Source organism: Lactuca sativa, chromosome 7 (assembly GCF_002870075.4).
Source record: "Lactuca sativa cultivar Salinas chromosome 7, Lsat_Salinas_v11, whole genome shotgun sequence".
Classification (NCBI taxonomy): Eukaryota; Viridiplantae; Streptophyta; class Magnoliopsida; order Asterales; family Asteraceae; genus Lactuca; species Lactuca sativa.
Genome location: NC_056629.2, coordinates 102,061,447 through 102,069,407, shown reverse-complemented (window position 1 = coordinate 102,069,407; position 7,961 = coordinate 102,061,447). Strand labels below are relative to the sequence as shown.

Below are 7,961 nucleotides of genomic sequence, written 5' to 3'. Positions count from 1 at the left end.
CATAAATCATGAAGCAAAAGAAAATATTGGGTGAAATTGATATTTAGTTCATATAATTTCAATTAAAACGACACAATTTCAATGGTTTTATACAAAACAACACATATTTACCAAGCTATAATCAGTTCTGTAACACCCCGTTTATAAAATAAATAAATAAATGCATAGAAGTCCTAAAGTCAATAATAATTGAGGAAAACGCTAGTTTCGAGGGTTAATTGTAAAGATTTTAGAAGATGGGGGCTGTTTAGTAAAATTCGAACTTATTTTGTATAGAAACTAAGTTTGAGGGGTTATATTATCCAAGTGACTAAAATGCATGGGCTACTTCTCCCATTAATGGAAAATTTGATCTCTGGTTCCCCTGTACGCGACATAGCGGGTAGGGATGTGCTCCTCTTGTTTGGATTGCAGCACCTTACACCTGCATCGGCCAACTATATGTATGAATTTAACCCTAGCTATAGATAGGGGGTGTGTGCATTTGGCGGTGATAGAAAGGTAGAGAGCTCAAATGAGGGGCGAGAAAGAAGAACTCAGATGTGAGAAGGGTGTCATCCCCGACTTCCACATCGTTGGACCCCTGGTTAGAAGCATGACGAAAGAGAAATAGAGACTTGACGAAATTGGGAGTGGGATTGAAAAAGAGAAAGGGGATGGATTTGCCAATCACCGGAGCTACTGCTAGTTGTCAAAGTTAAAGGATCTCCGGTGAAGTTTCAGAAGGCTTCCGGTGTGCTGAAGAAGGTGATTTCCAATCACTACTTCAAGGCATGTCTCGATCTGAGGTTTTAATTTATTCAATAGCATTCTCATTCTCGTGTATATATGTTTGAGGAATCATGTACACTTCGTGATTGAAGACTAGTTCTCGAGATGTTTAGATGAGCAAGGAAAGGGCTGAGTTTGGTAAAGCCTCAGGTGAATTTCATTGGCAGAGGAGGTCGAAGAAGGAGTTGCTAGCGATTTGTAAACCAGTTCTGGTGGAGTACCCTCGGCTGGAGCTCCCTGGTGAATTGGTGATTGTTCTCGATTACATGAGATGAAGAAGAGGTACATGCCTTGACCGATTTTTACCTTTAGGTTAGATCTAATTTTTGGGCTTGAAGATTTGGGCTTAGACTTCAACTTTAACAGAAATAAATAAATGGGCTGATGAATTGAGTTTTAAATCATATGGGCTTCAAGGAAATTGGTGGGCTTATTATATATATTCATAAATTAAATATTCGACTAAATAAATATTAATGCATGATTAAATAAGATGGAAAATACTTAAAAAAATATGGTTTGTTTCAATTAGATATAAAAAGGATTACGAGCCTTGGTCTAAAGAGATTAAAAACTTGATTTGGAATTGGGCCTTTCGATTGAGCTTTGGTTATTGGTTTATTAATGGGCCATCCAAGAATAATCAAATGGACTAGAATAATTAGTTAGGCTTTAGGGTAAGGCCCATATGAAGGATTAGGCCCAATTTGGAAAATTAGGCCATAGTTTGGGCCTAGAGGGTTGTATGATATTGGGCCCTTAGAATGAGGCATGTTGGACTGGACTGGACAATTGGGCCTTAAGGGAAGCCCATATAGAGGTTTGGGCCCAATTTGGAAAATTGGGCCATTTGTTGGGCTTTGATCCCTAGTTGACTTTGGGCCTATGGATTGGACCTTGGGCTTAGGTAAGCCAAGCTTAGGGTAATGTAGTAATTATCCAAGTTATTTAATTATAGTTATGTAGTGGAACCCAATTATTAATTGGGTGTTATTTTGATGTTGACAGATCGGGAATCTGTCATCTAGCAGCTGGGGTCGCGTCTGTGGGACTTCAGCAGTGTGGGATTGAGTCTGCAGGACTTCAGCAGTGTGAGGTGAGTTTCCTTCCAGTAGGAACGGGTCTACGGCCACAATGCCGGCCCGTTTAGTTAGCAGTAGTTCCGGACCTCGGTCCGATGCAGTAGTTAGATTGCTTGATGTCTTTTTGATTCAAGCATGATTTGTGTTATGTGTTCCAGACCCTGGTCCAATGCAGTATGCAGTATACGTGTTCATGCTAGTTGATATGTTTATGCTATGTTATGTTCAGTCAGTGCCGGACTTCGGTCCGATGCAGGGGACAAGGTCCCGGTCAGTTCCAGACTTCGGTCTGATGCAGTCAGTTCCGGAATTCGGTCCAATGCAGTTAGTTCCAGACTTCGGTCTGATGCAGTTTCCGGACTTCGGTCCGATGCAGAGGGCAAGGCCCTGGTTAGTTTCCGGACTTTGGTCCGATGCAGTTTCCGGACTTCGGTCCGATGCAGAGGGCAAGGCCCTGGTTAGTTTCCGGACTTCGGTCAGATGCAGTTCCGGACGTCGGTCCGATGCAGAGGGCAAGGCCCTGGTTAGTTCCGGACTTCAGTCCGATGCAGTTTCTGGACTTCAGTCCGATGCAGTGGGCAAGGCCCAGTATGTGCTTTATATGTTATTGTATGGTATGTGGTAGTTTGGGGAGACTCACTAAGCTTCGTGCTTACAATTTTCAGTTTTGGTTTCAGGTACTCAGTTTTCAAAAGAGGAGCTCAGGAAGATTGAAGTGCACACACCAATTGTTCAACCTGGGATGTTTATACTCTGATATACTTGACAGTTGTTATAATATTTTGAGATACATTGCTTATGATTTTTATATGAGGTTTATCGACTATGGTTTTTATTATTAAATTAACGAAATTTTCAGACTGTGTTTTTGGGATGTTACAAGTTGGTATCAGAGCCTTGGTTTGAGTGATTCAGGCACACTTTCGGGTGTGTCTAAACTCAAACTAAGGAATTGGTATAGAAATTTTCAAAAGGAAAATCAGTTTTTGTAAAAAGGGAGTTTGAGAAAAGAAAAGAGTTCTAGAGAAGCGAAAAGAATTTTTAGAAAGAAAAGAACTTTGAAAAGAGAAAAGGGTGGTGTGCATGTAATCAGCCGAGCTCAAGTAAGTACTCCCAAATTACCCATACAATTTTATGTTATGATTATCAGTTTCAGTTTCAGTAGAACAGCATGCTAGAATAGGACTAAGGATCTAGGAATGACTCCTTATGTGCCTGCTTTATGTGTTTCAGCATTATAAGAATTGCATGCTAGTATTGAGTAGACAGTAGTAGGATAGATTGTTTAGGTTATGCCTGATAGTATGAGTTTAGCATTGTATGCTAGTACAGTTTCTTGTTATGAGGATAGATTTGCCTGAGTAGTTTCTTGTGTCTGAATGCTGCTTGATTTGTGCCTTATGGGACTCTGAGTGATGGGAGTTAGCCATTAGGTGAATACGCCACGTCACATGTGATCAGGGTTGAATAATCTAAGAGTGCTGGATTTGGCCCTATTGTGCAGCTCTTGTTTGAGTCCAACCGTTGTAGGGACGAGTCTTTTACTCGAAGGATTATCTGAGCCTCGTCACATGTGATGGTATTCAGGTGATTGCTAATTGGCATTACAAGGAGGCCTTCAACAGCTGAGGACTAGTTTGGGTCAGAGATTTCCCTAGGGTAAGCCTAGGATGGTAGTAGCAGAGATCGGTAGCAGTAGTAGTGACTTGGTGGAGTTGAGGCAGTTCTCGAGGAAAGTACGGATAGATGTGGAAGGTAGTATGGGCCCGTACTACTGAAAGCAGAGGATCCGTACTCGAATCAAGGAAGGCTGAGATAAGACCAGGGAACTAGTAGTGTGTGAGATCCCTCGAGCCTGGATGAGTATTATGATGTTAGTGATGATATGTTGCCGAGTATAGTGACGCTACGTGATGGACCGGATGGTCGTTCTGGTGTCGACGAGGGATCAGGATCGGACTCTGGAGCCGGGCAGATTGATGATTAGATGAGGGAGTTCATTCCATCTGAGAATTACGCACAATATCATTGACCAGACTCCTGTGATCCTCAGTGTGATCAAGGAGGGCATTATAGAGATTTCTGATGAGAGGCCGAGTGCATTATGAACTGAGATAGCAGTCATGAAAAGACCCGTACGTTGATGTTTCAGGAATTCAGAAGTTGCGAGACTTCATATTTTCATGGGGATTAGGGACCCCATTGTTAGCAGCAGATGTCACCAACACTTTTAGTACCAGACGTTGTCTCGAAAGGAGACAAGATCTGACTTACTTCCTGTTTCTTAAGGGATAGAGCACGAGATTGATAGGAAGAGGTTGGTAGTGGGTTGAGTGATGATGTGGTTGATGCTATGTCATGGGATGACTTTTAGACCAGATTATGGGCGAAGTGTGCCCAGGTGATTGAGGCACAGTAGTTGGCGCAAGAGTGTTAGATCTCCACCAGACGACTGAGACTGTGGCAGGGCTCACTGCCAAGTCTCGAGAAAGAGTTTATATGGTACCACAATATGCATCGGATGAGGAAATATAGAAGGTAAGTTATCAAAACATATAGTAGAATGATAGCAGGGAGATTATGAGTATCTCGGGGTGCAAGACCCTGAATGATATGACTTATAGAGCTCGAGAGTGGGATATTGACGTAGAGCACACTGGGAAGAGGGAACCAGATCGGTTGCTTATAGTGAGGGGTCTTGGGAGGAGATCGTAGATTTCAGATCAGCTTCTGAGAGGCCAGCAGGGTCGGATTCGGTGCAGCACTTGCGGGAAACTGCACAAGGGAGCTTTTTGTTCCAAGGGTTGAGTAAGTGTAACCCTAAGTTATCCTCGGTTTGTGTCTAAATTATATTTTCAAGATATGTCATATGCCAATTGCATGCCGAAAAGCATTAGCGAATACTGATAGAGCAATTCCCCAGATTCGGGATTGGGAAAGTACAACATCATCTTCGTTTATTCCAAGACTGAGGAGCAGCACGAGAAGCACCTGAGGGAGGTGCCAGAGACTTTGAGGAGGGAGAGAATTTTCGCAAGGTCCTTCAATTGTGAGTTCTGGTTGCGCAGGGTGCAATTTCTTGGGCACCATGTTAATCAAAAGGATATTCTAGTCGATCCGGTCAATATAGAGGCCTTGATGCAATGGGATATTTTGGGGTCTCCAATTGAGATTCAGAGCTTCCTGGGTTTAGCGTGTTATTACCGGAGATTTATTTGGATTTTTTTAAGAAGTTGTGTGATCTTTTGGATTAGCTGGTGTTGAAACCCTAGCAAGGATAAGCGTGAGTTCTAGCAGATTGGTCATGGGAGGGTAGGAAGAATTGTGAATTTTTCTAGTTTTGGGTGTTGTAGGGCATTAGCTGAATCAAAATGGGGGAGAATCTATTGGATAAGGTGTCTAAGTCCATAACTTATTTGGTATATACTTGACCCGACCCGGCATGGTCCATTTGGGTTGCACTTCACCCGAACTATTTATGGATAATTTTATGAGAGTTATACACATATGTTTATTAATATATTATAAGTTATAATATATTAATATGAAGTCATGTTATTTAGTTAGTCTTAGTCTTAAATTAATTATGAGTTAATTTAGAGATTAAAAGGAAGAGTAATTAGATTGTAGGCTATTGGTTTTATATGGTGTGGGCTAATACTCATTTGTTAATGGGCTAGGCTTATATGGAAGTCCATGGATGATCCATGGAGCTTTTAACCCATGGATCCTAGGAAAAGGAAAGGTCATGGGTTATTAGGGTTTCACCCTAACCATGCACACTATATAAGCATGCTTATGTTGCATGAAATGGCAACTAGTGAACTAGTGTGTGTGCTTGTGTGTGGCCGAAAAATTACAAGTGTGTGTACACTCTCTCAAAGTTTTCCAAGTGTTTGTGGTGATTTGTGATTCCATTTGAGGCATTCACATTATTGGTGCTTGGCTCTCAAACTCCAAAGAATCAATCTCATCAAAAGGTATGTAATCTTATCTAACTCTTTTATGTTTAAAAGTTCCCCATGCTATGTTAGATAGGTTATGAACCTTGGAAAAATTATTATTTTGCATGTATTAGACAAAAATAGATCCAAGGTTTATTAGGGTTGCATGCACACTTAGGAAGTGTTAGATTGCTCAAAACCCAACAGTGGTATTAGAGCCTAGGCTTGCTTGTTTGATACTTGATGCAAAATAGTAAAAAATGTTGAAATTGTTGCTGTCTGGCTGATGGACTCGCTGAGTCCATGGGGGGACTCGCCGAGTACAAGGCAAAATTCATCCTACTCGGCAAGTACGTTCGTGCACTCGTCGAATAGAATGATCAAAATGCAGAATTTCGACTTTTTCTGCTGGAAATGGACTAGAAACATTACCCTAAACTGTTTTGGTGTTTTAAAACTTGTTTTAGTTGGTGTAATGGTGGTTCTAATCCATTTACAATAGCATATATCAAAATTCCATGATTTTATGTGTTCATATAATTCTTGAAATTTTTATGATCATGTTCATGTCCTTATGAATTTAGAAGATGAGAGGAATTATTTGCTGAATTGTTTAGAATTAATTCTTGATCATTTATGTATTTTAATGGAGTCCATAATTTGTCCTCAAGTTATGGATATCCAAATGTCACTTTTCTTTAACACACACTTAAAACACATAAGTTATATGAAAATGAAGAGTCTTCATTTTTATGAACCTTTAATTCATAAGTTATGAAATGAAAAGTTTTGCATAGTTACAAAACTTGCCCTCAAGTTTTGGAATTTGTAAAGTTTCACACACTTTAATAAACTTTAATTCCAACCCTTAGAGTTTTAATAGTTAAAATTCAACCCTTATACTATTTATAACATTAATGGTTAATTATTATATATATGTATAAGAATAAGTCGTTCTACCGTTAGTAGGCCTCATTCACGAAGCCGGTCTATAAGGGGGGTATAAGGTTGTTGCCTATAAAATGGCAGCTTAATGGGTGTCCACTCTCACCCACCGCTTCCTTGATCGGTGGAGGGTCGTTAGCCGAACGGGTAGGGCAATGACTTTAAATCCTCATTAAAAGTATAATGATTATTATAAAGTAACTAAACTCTTTTTAATTCCCAATCTTAGTTACTTTAGGAAAAATGTGAACATGGTGCTAGTCCATGGAATTCACACTTTGTACCTTACCAGGTCGTTGGTGGAGCGTGTGTGGCTAACCGGCACACTAACTTGGACTAGTAAGGATCACGAAGGGTGACTTAATGTTTGTCATAGATCAATGGAGCGTGTGTGGTTAACCGACACATTGATTAGGTGATAATATTAAGGGTACCAAGTGAACTAACATGGTTATTCACACCTTGTTTTGTGATCCTCGGCATCCCAGTCACAAAACTTGAAGGGCATAATCGAGATTGAAACATGCCATTGAAAAGTTCAATGAATCTCAAAAGAATCTAGGAATTTCAAATCCAATTAAAACCTAATAATTCATTTTGTTTTCATGGTGGAAATTGGTGAATCGTCATTCACCTACCTTTCAAATATATTATTACTTAGATTACGACATCCCTCTTCTAAGTATAGTATATTGTGATTGGGTCCTAGCCTTAATATTACATTTGGGTGTCTTATTAAGGATTCTATATATCTAATCTAAACTTGCTTTCTTCTTTCAGATGTCTTCCAACACTAATGCTTCGGGCTCTAACCCAACTGGTTCTTTCTCTCTCATGAATCTTTGTGGGAGGGTCATCTTTGATGGTTCCAACTTCATGGATTGGATTAGGAACATCAGGATGGTTACTCGTTATGAGGACAAGGAATATGTCCTCGATAAGGAGTTAAAAGAGCTTGATGAGTCTACTGCTACTCCTGAGGAGATCACTGAATTCAGGACACATGAGAGAGATGCTACTAAGGTGGCATGCATCATGTTGGCCACGATGACAGCCGAGCTCCAAAAGTCATATGAAGATTTCTACCCTTTTGAGATGCACCTAGACCTGATGGAAAGGTACCATCAGAGTGCTCGTCAGGAGCGGTATGAAATAATCTCCTCCATAATAACTACCCGCATGAAGGACGGTGAATCCGTCACGGCCCACATGCAAAAGA

The 7,961-nt window shown here is 40.4% G+C and overlaps 1 long non-coding RNA gene across 1 annotated transcript; it reads left to right on the top strand.

The window, feature by feature from the left end:
* The first annotated feature begins 437 nt into the window (after nt 1-437).
* Nucleotides 438-2,714, top strand: LOC122195045 (uncharacterized). The gene is made up of 3 exons (XR_006184973.2): nt 438-1,053; nt 1,780-1,867; nt 2,531-2,714. It is a non-coding gene; the product is annotated as an uncharacterized LOC122195045 (long non-coding RNA).
* Nucleotides 2,715-7,961: the final 5,247 nt, after the last annotated feature.